Here is a 13864-nt window from a genome sequence, read left to right on the forward strand (position 1 = left end):
GCAACAACAGAACAGCTCATCACTTTCCAAAGATGCGTAGAGCACACAGAGGGGCTGAGATCACTGGTTAGAGGTCACAGAAAGGTAGTCTAAGATAGTCTGCTGGCTATATTGGAGTGAGCAGGTAATTATACAAACCCAGTTACTGAGGGTACTAAGTTGTGTTGGAATAAATCTAACACAACCGCTTGCCATTGGTACTTTTTAATTTCTCTTTGCTTTGGAGATGGGAAAATAAAACAACATAAGCCCTAATGAACTTTTATATCTTAATTTTCTTGAACTGTAACTGTGGTGCATTCAAAGCTAAAAGTATGAATTATTGTTTGTTGTTTTTGCAGAAGATTTGTAAGAAATCTACAAAACTTTATCCCTTATTTTGTTTCTAAACTTGAAAGAATTAATTCGGTTCTTCTTTGCTTGAAGAATGTGAAAAATGTAACTATTTTAAAATAACAAATTCATATTGTTAGATGCAAAAATTAATATTCAGTATGTCGATACAGTAAAACACAAACATTTTATAGATATGTTGTATAATGATTTAAAACAAACATGAATTATATGTTTCATGAATATGTATCAAGACTTTTGAACCACAGGTTATGTTTTCATATTAAATCTGCCACGGAGTTGTTGGCCATGCCTAAGTCATAAAGTAGGATAATATATACAATAATATATACAATTTAAATGAACACATTAGCTGAGTTATGAACCCATTTTGAAATCCAAAATTCTTTCCTGATTTAATATTTGTTTCTTGGACACAGCAGATGTGTTCTGTTAAAGTAATGAGCTTTTTTATACCGAGTCCTTCACTTTGCTTCATATGATTTTCTTTTCAGAGCCAGCTTGCACAGGAATAGATCAAAGAGCAAACAGTATAAGCTCAGGTCTACCTGAAAAAAAATCAAAGTAAGCCTATTCTTCAGTATTTTGGCAGGACCTAAAGACCAGCTGTTGGGTTCAGATGCCTTCTGCTAACTGAGAGCACAATGAAGAAGTTATTCTTTACCTGTGTACCACAGTGCTTCAGTACCTCCCTTATCAGTGTAAACACTTCTGGTGGCTTGTTGATGTCTGAGATGAGCAGAGGTACTTGACCTGGAGTGTCTACCGTACCTACGAAGAAGTATCTGGGCATGTTCTGCAGGAAATCCACAGCTTTTTCTTGTCTTTCAATGTAGCCAGAACTTTATGCTCTTTGGAAAACAGGAAACAGCATGGTTGTAGTCAATGGATGGAGGGAGATGTGGTTAGGCTTTTCACCAGAACAACCAGAAAATCACAGGGACTGGGGGAGAAGAAGAGTTACAGGTTAAGTTGAATGATGCTATTGCATTTCACTTAAGATGGGTTTGTGGACCCTGTTTTGTGGAAATTCATTAACCATTTATCTCACGTTGATCTACTGCTTGGAAGTGCTAGCTCACAGAGAATAAACTAAGAACTGAGAAAGAAGTCTGCTAATATAAATATAAATAATATGTCTGCTAATACAAATAAGCGACTGAAGCACTTGATTTAGTTTTGAAGATTTCTGTGAAAAAATGTAGCAATAGCTGCTCATGTATAAGCTGGTGAAAAGTGACAAAAGAACTGTTCCTCTAGAAGAAGAGTGTCATGATATAAATCAGTTGTGGTATTATGCGTCAGCACACGTCAGTGCAGCAGCAAAGGTACATAAATAAACCTTCAGGTGTGCCAAAGGCTTGAGAGAAGAAATCTGGTCACAATAAAGACTGGTTAACATTCATATTTGTTGTTGTTATTGTTGACAATAAGAAGAATCTGGAAGTTAAGTTTTTCACAATTCTCCTCATCAAGACCAAAACAGGTAGAAATTACTTTGTTACGTGATGTCGGTGTCCTGAAAATTTACAGCAGTTTGTTGCTTTCTACATTTCTCATCTTCTTCCCTCACTATATGCAATTATTTCTTAGGTTAATGAAAACTCAGTCCCTATGAAACCTTTCAAGGTAATAGTGCACACAAACACAACTGAAGTGAAGGCAGAACATTTAAAATATCGACTGGTTCCAGTCATGAACATCTGACAGCACCACAGAAAAATATGAATCAGCTCTGGACAAGTAGTTTTCCAGTCTAGGAAGAGCTCATGGACACTAAAAATCTACCTACACCTATTGTAGAGAATAACCTCAAGACTGACCCTGTTAATAAATTCCTCAGAGTGAATTGGCAAGATATTCGTTAATTTTCTTTTCCTTAAAATTAGGATATGATCATTTTCACATACAAGAATAAATTAGAGGCTCATCAGGCAAGTGTAGGGTGTGTGGGTTTTTTTTCCCTGGCTACAGTGAGTTAGGCAATTTAAAATAGAAGGAAGCAAAGGAAGTTAAAGAGCAGAACACATCGACTTCTCCAAAACATCACTTAAAAAAGTGAAAGAGGGTTTCAGACTGAAACCAAAATTTGAGCTAAATCAAATTGCACATTCTCACACTGATGATAGTACATTTGGCAGGCAATAGGTTCTGGTGGATTCAGGAAATATTTGACAAGTCTCCAATGAAATTTATCTAAAAATTATGGTAGTATGAGAGAAACTATAAATTTCATAAATTTAATAATTATCAACATAAAATATAACTATATAACTATACAAAGACAAATCTAAACACATTGTTCCAGTTTGTCAGTTCACTTGGAATAGAGGAAGTCTTTGCAACAAGAAGATATTTTTCCATGTCTTTCACTTTAGGAATATTTTTATAATAGCTTCCCATCTATTCTATTAAAAGTACCTTAGAGGTATAATACTTGCCAATGAAGAAGCAAGTTTTATTGTAACTCAAATGACTTCACAGCTAGTGATATTAGTATACAGCTCTTCCAGACTGAGCAATTAGGCAGTACATGGAGCCTTTAAAATTTATTACCAGAAGAAAAACAGTTTACTGTATGATTCTGCTATTTCACGGGAATAGGTTTATTTCTTTAATCATCTCACCTTTCTTCTGATAATATTGAGAACAAGCAGAGCCAATGGAAAATGTGCTCTTTGGCTTCCTCCCAGCTCCATGCCGCACACACCGTGCAGCCCCTGCTATTGCCTCCTGCTTCCCTTGCACAGCTGCAGCAACTCAAACCATGGGGATGCCCTGGTTTGCCATCCTGTTTCCCTTGCTTTTCCAGCTAACATTGTAACTCTCAGGGCTTTGCTTCTGCCTAGCCTTTCCAAGCAGCACCTTGCTGTGGATGGTGGCAGCCCACACTTTCAGCATTTAATTGGCACTTAGGAGAGATTTAATTCCTCCTTCTGTTTAATCTGAATGAAGAGTAGTAAGCAAGCCACCAGTGAGATATCACTATATAAGGAGCAAAATGAGCAGCCAGTAACATAACTAAAGAAAGAAACACAAGATTAATTTTAAGGCTAATAAGGTTAGGAAATTGAAAGCATGTACATTTGGTTTGCAGTTTTACCTCTGAAATATATTTGTGTCCACACGTGTATTTATGAATACTTGGTAAAAACACAGATAAAATTGGCTAGCAGGAGAGATTAGGGACTGAGGTATCTAAATAACTTATTACTTAAGGTTTCCATTTGCAGGTACATGCTGTTCTCCAGGCCATTGAAGTGAGCCAGAAATCTTTACCTTGTTGGATTAGAATGCAAAACAGCATTTTTTAGGACTATGACTTCTCAGTTTCCTTTTATCTAGCTAAAGACCCCTAGCTGATAAAAGGATATAATCTTAGTATTTTAGTAAAGAAGATGAGAGGAAGAAAGTGGCTTTAGCATCTGTTTATAGAAGGCATGCTTACTTTAAAAGTAATGCATTGGGATGTCAAAGAGAATAAGGATTCAGCAACTTAGTAATACCAAAATCTTCTCCCAGTACATTGGGGATGATATTTACATCTTTCATCATAATGCTATAAAGAAAAAAAATGTTGGAAAGCAACAATGTTTTACTGTAGTGTTGTTACAGGCAGCAATCCTAGAATTTCAGGTTCAGTAAAGTTAGTGAGAAGATACTGGATTCTCCCTCTCTTCCTCTCTCCCTTTCTCCTCTCAAGGTTCTCTGTTCTGCAGCTGACCTGGTCAAGAAGAAGGAGCAAGGTCCTGTCCCTAGGTGGTATCATTCTATGTCAAAAACCATGCTGGAGGGTAGTCTTGGAGAAATAGAGTAAAATTCTGTCCTTTCCCATGTTTGGGTGAACCAAATTCTTAGTCTGCATGTAGATTAAGACATCCAGACTCTTGGCCCAGCAAGCTGTATAAGGTTTTTGTTTTCCATTTGTTGGGAGTCATCCCTTTGAGGAGCTGAGTAGCCCTTGGAGGTGTTAATCTCAAAAGCCTGTGACTCTTGGAGATAATATTCAACAGGCAGTAACCCCAGAGCTGTAAAATATCTCTGCTGTCTCTGCCACTGAAAAAACCAGGCAGAATTCTTCTTAATTACTTTGCTGGTATTCAGTGATGGGCAGCTGTGAAATGAGGTGCAATGTATTTTTTGCACTAGCTTCAAATCCACCCAGTTATGCTTTTATTTTACCTTGTCCTACTCTTCTGTTCCAAGAGCTTTCCAATTAGGTGATTTAACAATAGGGTTATGTCTGGAAATGAGAAGCTTAAAGGTCAAGCATATCAGAAATTATTATCTGTTATTTGTTTAAGATATTTCATAGCTTTTGGTTTTAATTTTGTCATTTCAGAGGTGATAGGGACCCCTTGGATCGATTTGGATTTTAATACTGTATTTTTGAGTATAGCAAGACTGTTTCAAGCACTGGATTATCTTTCTTTACATTAACATATTCCTCTTATTTGAAGTAGCTTGATAAAAAACAGGAATTAAAAAACAGCTTAAGTAAAATTTTAGGAAACTGGAATTCCACACTAACTCTGTGTACAAAACTATTGGCAGCCTTAAAGAGGAATAGAGAGAATGACTTGATGTCAGCCTGTATTAGGGAGGTCTGAAATTATTTCCCTGGTCTGCCCTGGTTGTCCTTGACTGTCAGATGATCTGCAGGGTTATTGTACTTATGCCTTTATGAATGACCAGAATGGTAACATCCTCTTCCTCCAGAGTTTTACCACCTGCCTGCTCTGCCCTGTTGCCTACATGCAGGAACATATGTATTCTTGCATGGTCTAGAAAACACATTCACCAGAGCTTGAATTCATTTGCATAGTTGTCATATAGGAAGTTGGAGGGGATAGTTTTGAGAGTAAAGCTGCTTTTTAAAAAAACAATAGACTTCAAACAATGTCCCACAGATCTACAGTGAAATTTTGTTCATTTTCCATCTCAGAAGGATCTTTGAGCACTAAAGCATTCATGTATGGGATGCTCAGTACTGTAATAATAGGGAATATGTATACCTTTACAAAAAGTAATATAAATGCATTATTTATGAAGCAACAGGACACTGAAGAATAAGATGTAAAAGCAAACTGAACAGCAACAGAAGTCCTGTTACTTCTACTTTTTCCTTCTTAGAAAAACAATACTGCTGAAGCTATGATTTGTATTGTCTATATCGCATAAAAGCATTTGAGAAATATTTAGCAAGAGCAAACCACAAATGCAAAGCTATAACTATAAATGCCAACAAAATAAACAAAAAGCTCAAGTGTTGTTTAATAGTATGTCTCCAGACAGACATCTTTCATAACTGAGTAACTTGGTTTCCCTGTTGCAGGATTTCTGCCTGAGAAATATTACACTACTAAAACTATTATGTTGAGTTTTGCTGAAGACAAAAAGATAATTACATACTGGGATGAAATTCATTCTCTATCCTTTGGAAATATTTTGGTCCTTAAATGAGGGAATATCATATTAAAATGTCTCTATAAATGCAGTATGACTTAGGTTCAGCGGAAAAATAGGGTAGTTGTTTTTCTGTTATTTTATTTGATATTGGAATAAGCACTTTCAGTGAAACAACCACATTAAAAAACAGTGGCCATATTTTATTTTTTTTTATTTAAAAGTATTGATTTTCTAAATTCCATTAATTTTTATTGCAACAGCTTATATTATTACTGTATTCTTTTCATAGTTAATATTAATACTGTGTTATACATGGATATTTTGACTTTATTAATATATTTAAAATGTTATTCGTTCTTTTAGAATGAAGAAAATAATCAAAATGTCAAAGATTTCATGGATTCCTGACAGTGGTATTCCTGTAATTTATTTGCATTCTGAGTGCAGAAGTGAAGATTTAGCACCACCAAATTATCCACATAACAGTCTTCAGATTTTGAGAATGTGAATATTTACGGGTATGAAATATTTCATTAATGGTCTTCAAAAGTGTTAAAACAAATGCTCTATTCATAAGGTTAGAAAATATCTATGTTCTTTACAGAAATGGCATAAAGCACTGCACAGACTAATTATTTTAGAATTGCAGCTGGCTAGCACTTAACATTACAATCAATTTTTTTCAAGACCCTTCGAAATGGTGTCTGAATATCTGAAATGAAACCAAGACATCTCATTTTGCATGTGATACGAATCAAATAATATTATTTTTTTAAATCTTCATTATTTCACACTAGAAATTAAGCCAGAGTACTGTCTTGTTTACAGTCTGAAATCACATTTCCTCCTGCTAATAAATGGTAATGGGGACCATTTGTGGAGAGTGGTAATGAAATCACGCTGGTGTTCCCAGAAATGAGGGCAAGGGGATTATTTTTATTGTGATTGAGATTTGAATGGTTCTACACAAGGAAAAAAAAAGAAAGAGATCAAATTATCCTCTTGACAGGCAGAAGGTCACAGGTACCTCTGCAGGGAAGAAGATGTGGAGGAATGAGATTCTATCCATCGAGTTTTTGTAACATTGTCTATGCAAAAATAAATGAGTAAGTAATAAAAATGCTTTCTACATGGAAAGCATGGTGATTAGACAAAAAAAAAAAAAAAAAAACCAAAAAAAAAAAAAAAAAAAACAAACCAACCAAAATAAAAAAAAAAGCAAGTACCAAAAGACTGTCTCTTCTTAGCCTGTTATTAAAATGACAGCTCAGAACAAAAATTGAATTATTGAGGCAATGAATTTAGAGAGTACATAAGGTTTTGGTTCATAATTATAATTCCAAGTGGAAGCAAAGAAAGTGCCACAATAAGGTCCTTCCAAAATGTAAAATATTGTAATTTAATAAATGTTTAAAATTCTGCCAGACAGTATGAATGAGGATGAAGAAGTCAGGATAAGAAATCAGTAATTTAGAGGTCAGACAGTAAACAGGACATGTTCCAACTATTACTCTTCAGGAAACATAAAGCTTTTGGGATTATTTTGAATGGACATTAGATTATCCTTCAGAAACTCTATTTCTTACAAGACCTACCTTCTTTGCTGGAGCTGACTGATTAGAAAAGCCAGATACTGGGTCTGTGGTTTTTGTATTTTTTTTTTTGTTATAGGTTATAAGATCTGCAAATTGAGTCACTGTTCTGTAGGGATTCTGTGATTAAAGCATGGGCTCCCTCTGTCTGTATAGTAGAAGCTTGCATTGAAAGTAATTATTTTTCCTCTCCCTTCTTTACTGCAAATTTTCACTATGAAAATATATACATTTTATTACACTTCTTTTAAATAAGGAATGGGTACATTTTTGAAACTGAAGATCATATATAACTTTGTGGTCTTTCAAGTGTCCTGTGAACCATTGCATTTTCTTAGGTTAATGAGCCTAATGTTAATGATCTTAGGTTTAGCATGGTGAAAAACAAGTGGAATAGCTGTCAATATTTTTGGACTTAATGCATTCCTTATTATTGAAAAGAAAAATATTTAATGGTTTGGTTGGCTTTTCCTCTTCCGCACACAGAGGTATAACATCTAAGGTTCCTCTCTTTCCTTTTTTTTTCCTTTTTTTTTTTTTTCCTCAGTGACTTGAAAATTTGACTGAACTATCTTTTTAAAAGTTTGCCTTTGGTTTTCCTTTGGATGAATCTTAGGTTACTTCTTGCACAGTAGGACATCTCTCATAGCATAGACTGACCCTGGCAATTATAAAGAAAGAACAATAAAGAGACTGCTTTTTTTTTTTTTTTCAAATTCTGTACCTTTTTAATTGGTACTCCCCTACTGTGCAAAGTGCAGTGCAAGGTGTGTGAATATTGGCCTCTTGTACAGACTTGGTGTGTCAGTGTACTTCTGTGTCCTGTAAAAGAATAAGCAAAGTAAATCCTGCTTACTGTAGATGTCTCATTAAAGATGGAGAAGAGTTTCAGTGATCAAGATTTCTGCATGCATTTTATTAAGGATTTTTTTTTCCTTTATTGGAAGCAGTACCTTTAATCTATCCTTAAAAAATTCTTAAATTAGATAGGAGACATACTTATAAAAAAAAAGAAGCTGAACAAAATAATCTTCCATTCTGGGTCCTTACGATAATTCTGAGAGAAATAAGTCAGTTTCAAGAAAGATCAGTAAAGAGAGAAGGCACTGAGTTTTCATGGGTAATAACCAGTAATCTCTAAACAACCCTGTCTGACAAAGATAGATACTGCATGCTCACAGGGAACCAAAAAATCTGAAGGCAAAAAAAGGGGGGCACACAATTTTGGTACCTTCTCCCAAGGGGAAGACATCAAGTCTGAAGTGAGCTGTTCCCAGGAGTTGATGTATTAAAAGGACTGGGCAATGCTTATTAAGCATTCCCTGCTTTTGCACATGCCCATTCAAAAGATTTGTGCTCCTGACTCAAAAATAAATAAATTAAAAAAAAAAAAAAAAGACGTTTTACTAAAGGGAACTTAACATTCATGATCAGCATCTGTCGGATAAAAATAGAACCAAAAGTTAACTTACTTTATGGATAAGTGGGTTATTTAGCAAATATTCAACAGGATTAATAGTATTATGATGAAGGTTGCATCTGAAGATCCAAAGTTTCCAATAATATTGATATTACAGACAAGTGTTTGTCCTTCTCAAATTTCTGCTTATCCTCTTCATTTTTCTAAGGAGAAGTCCAGTGAAAAACACCTAAATAATATTTAATATCTTCCCTGGGTCAGTGAAGCCAAAAATGTAAGAGGGAAGGGATGCTGTGATTAGTTGTACGTTCCTTCTCTAGAGGCTCCTTGAGAGTTAAAGCAGTTACCATGCAGAGATGTTTTTCTGTATCTAAAAGCTGCAGGGAATATTATCTTGGAATGATGGCCTATTCAGTCTCTGAATTTTAGACTAATCTACCATAGTTATTTCTACTTGAAAGCAAATTTAAAAAATAGCAAGTGATCCTCATCTATGAGATTAGACAAATTGGTTCCCTGAAAGCTGAAAATGAGTTCTTCTCTATTAATTTAGTTGATTTGCAGTGAATCAACTTGATACACTCTACAAGGGTTTTCCCTATTCCTGTTAGTTCTCTTCTCTAAGATAAGTGAAGAGTTGAAAACAAGTGAGTGTGAATATATGTAAAAAATGAATAAAAACCCTGAAAGAAGAACTAATGGCCTCCTATAGGCCAGCATTTTACTAAAACTACTCATGTATGACTACATGGACTTACTCTCCTTTTATTAAAAATTTTCCTTCGGGGAGTGAGTAATCTGTCCATTTCTGCTGCGATTTCATCACACATGTCAGTTATTAAATGGTTTCAGCTTTGCATGACAGAAAGACACCGTGCATTTTATTTTGTCATCTGGGCAGGCAGAAAAGTTTTTTAATATGGCAACAACTGTTGGTCTTCAGTCTAGTTTAACCCTGATTCCATTCTTATCAGAGAAGTAGAACAAGAGTTTCAAATTCAGGCATGGGTCAAGATTGCCGTACAGGTCTTGACGATCTGTTTTGTTTTGCTGTAGTGGGTTTTGGGTTTGTTTTGTTTTGGTTTTCCTGCAGAAGGGATGTCAGTAGATACACTCTAATAGACTGATTCTTCAAGACAGAGCTCTATTCAGAAAGGAAAGTGTGTGATCCTGCAGCATGTTCTTGATTGTACCCAGAACTGAAGGCCTTTATGTAAGTGTTTTGTTGCTATGACAGTGACACAAGTGTCCCCTGAAGGCCAAGCTCCAGGCACCCTGCAGACCAGCTTCTTTATGCATCAGTTGTTGCATCAGGTTTCATCAGGTTTTCAACAGAAAAAAACCTGATATTAATATGAAAAGCTGGCTGTCTAACTCTAGACTTTTAGCTGCTTATGTACTAATCTAACCTCACTAAGAGAAACTATAAAGCAGGTTGTTCAAAACTATTACCTGTGCTAATCACTTGCACATGTCCCTGCCAGCTCAGTTGTTGGAAATCTGTCAGCCCTGACTTTTCATTTTAGAGTTACACAAAATTTACTTAGCCATCAAACAAAATAGATGCTGCAAGGATGCTATTAAAGTTGAATGAGACACTTCTGCTTTTAAAGATGGTGAACATAGTGTAAGAGATAGAGATTTTTTTTTTGTTATCTAAGCTGTTAATATAGACCTCAATTGATATGGGTATTTGACTTTATTACTTTGTCCAAACAATGTTCTCCTTCTGTTGTGAGATTAAAAGGTAAGGTACAGAGGAAACGAACCAATAAGGATGAATACTGATTACAGCTGCATGAGCAAAAGTAAATTTGATTCAATTAGTACTGGTGATTAAACAGATGGTGTATACCTACAAGCACCATCCAATACTATATCTCTTTAATTATTTTTAAAACTGTCTTTAAGTATTAACTTTAGGTTCCCAGAAAAAAGATAATATCCAGTTCCTGCATGTTTATGCCATGGATGAATGAAATATTGCAAATGAATAGGATGTACAGGTATCTTAAGTGCTTTAAAATCTTTTCTAGATAAACACTTTGAACAAAAGTAGCCAAAATAACCATACTGACAGTGAAATCTTTTTCTTTAATTTCTTTAATTTAATCTTTTTCTTTAATTTCTTTAATTTGAACAAAATCAAACAGCAGGCACGTAAATAAGAATACCTAAGAATTGTCTCCCTCAGGTTTGTCCTGGCTGCCACTCGTATCTACCCACCTACTGTTTCTTTTAAAAGTAATCTTGCAAAAGCATGAACTGTCAGATAACCACATATGTCAGAGAACTTTTGCCAGTGGTAAATGTTTCTCCATTCCCCCCCCAGCACTAGTTTATGCATTTGAAACAGGTGTGTAATTTTAAAACAGTGTTATTGAAACACAGCACAGTCCTCCTGGCAGAGATACATTAGCTCAAAAAGAGTTCTCTCAACAGTGGATTTTAGTATAGACTCTTTTATTACTTTTTCATTTAATAAGAGTCTTCATAACTTAAGGTGTGCATGCTTTGCAAGTATGTTCCCACTGTAGTTTTGGTGTGAGTTTCTTTACTTTTAGTACTGAAATGATTCCCATGTTTTTATGTCTTAAGAGAAAAAAATTCTTTCAAAGTTTGTATTTGACATACAATATAAGAAACAGCAGGCTTACACAGACAGTTTCTCAAGGCCATAAACTTTATACCTGTATCTTTGCAGGAAACTTGCATTATATTGCATTGTTAAATGGTATACATTTACATACAGTATCTTATTAAACCTTTATCCTATCTTCAAATACTGCCAACAAGAAAGTACTTTCCATATACTGCTGGATTTTCATCACTGTTAAACCTATATGTATATGTATATGTATATTCACACACAATTCTGAAGCATATATATATATACACACAATCATACTACCCTTCATTTGCTGTTCTGTTGAGTTTTTTACTGAAAAGGTATTATATGGAAGACTTCATATATTAACTGGTGTGCTAATTATCAAACAAGTTCTTATTTCACCAGTACCAGATGAAAGCTTAATGACATACCAAGGCATTATACAAGCTGATTAACAACCTAAACAAACATAGACAGGCAATAGAATATGATTTATTGCATGAAACTTCAGTAATTCTGTTTATATTCTGACAGATTTGAGTATTACAGGTAAGTGTGAAGTGCTGTTCTTAAATAACTTTGGTTCAAGCAAAGACCCAAGAGAACTACTGGCTGTCTACCATGTTAAGATTTGATACTTTTATCTTAGCCAAATGAGTTTTTATGAAATCTTATATGGGAAGAGAACCATACAAATGTATTACATCAACAGATAACCAAATTAGATTTGGCGTCTTCGGATGTTATGAAAAAAGTTAATAATGAAATGATACCAAATTGTATAGAACTGAGTCTCAGGGTGCCTTTTATTGAGAAAAGGGGAGATAAGCACCTATGTGTTGACAGAAGTGGTCTAGCTGTGATTGAAGACAAGACAGAAAGAGGTATTTCTTCAGTGTCCTTACCTCTGTGTATCTCAGTATGACTTGCCAAAAGTGTCAGTCACGATGCCATAGAACTGTTTTGTTAATTGCCTGCTCCTAGAACACAAATATTATTTGTTGCTTAATTTTCCAGTTCCAGGTTTTACTTGATTCTAGCTAAAATTTTTACTTGTATCTTTAGGAGCTTTTCAAAAGATGCAATGAATCAAACTGAAGCATAATATTTAATTATGAAAAAGCAAAAAACTGTAGCCCTATGTCCTAACTGTGCTATATACATTATAGTAGGCTACAATTTAAGCATGATTTTTGGTAAGAAGGATATATGTTCTCTGGTATTTGTTCACCTTAAGGACCAAGAAGAAGTAACAGTATTGTAACACAGTATTTTTACAGTTTTCTTGACGTTCAGTATTTTTTCTTCACTCTACTGTTGATCACATATTATATATAGGCTTCATTCTGTATGAGCAGTAGGTAATCACAGGAGTAATTAGGCATATATTCATATATATATACATACAGATACTCAATGCAAATGAGTTAACTTTAATAACATGGATAAGTAACACACCTAAGAGGCAAATTAGAGTTTTCAGCATTAATTGCAACCTGTCCACATGTAGAAGCCATATGGTGGTATATGGAACATTTATTCTCATTATATTCAAAAGGCACAATAAAACCAGCCTACAGTATTTAGCAGCAAAGTACAAACACTAAACATGGCTGTAAGAAACCAGTGTCTTACAACAATTTTTAGTTAATTTGTTCCTTGGATTTACTTGAAGGTATTTGCAGAATCTTAAAATGACCTCCCTAGATCACTGGAGTGTGGATATAAATGAGAATTCTTTTGATTGATTAGCCAATTATCACAAAGTACTGTCGTTTATACCCTGCATATTAATAGGCATGCTAGTAGGTGATGGAGAGAATTAAAGGGCTATAAACACATCAAATGGGATATCTATGCATGGTTAAATAAAAATAGTTTTCCAAAGTAATTTTCTTCTGATTTGTAATGTATCTTTGTGTTTGGTGAGAGAAGGACATTTATTTTCTTACTTATTGCAGTGTTTATCACCTTTGCTTTAATTCCATTCCATTCCATTCAGACTGCCACTGCTGCAGTGGCACAGATTTATGGACAGATTCATGTTAAAAGTCTTTTCCTTGGGTCAAGTCCCAGTTCTCCTTCTGACTCTTAGCATTGATGTCTGTGATACCAAGCAACTGCGTAAGTCAGTAGCTTTAATTTTGTCTTCATTATAATATAGATCTAAATTAGGGATAGGTGACTAGCTCAGGTAACATTCACCCCATAACATTCTTTTAACAAGGATGGACACTTTAAAATTGTGAGACATTTGAAAGCATCATGTAGGTTGTTTTTTTTAACCCTTCCCATATATTCCATTGTTTGGAAACTAGACTTTACTTCTCAGGACACAGATGACCCTTATAGAAGTCACACAAGCTCACTGCAGCTGTAATTTTACTTCCTGATATCTAGTGAGAGGCTGATTCTGCAATGTTTTGTTATGGATTTCTAGGTAATAGAAATAATGATATATTTTGATACTTTTAATAG

Source organism: Heliangelus exortis, chromosome 2, assembly GCF_036169615.1.
Source record: "Heliangelus exortis chromosome 2, bHelExo1.hap1, whole genome shotgun sequence".
In the NCBI taxonomy this organism is placed as follows: domain Eukaryota; kingdom Metazoa; phylum Chordata; class Aves; order Apodiformes; family Trochilidae; genus Heliangelus; species Heliangelus exortis.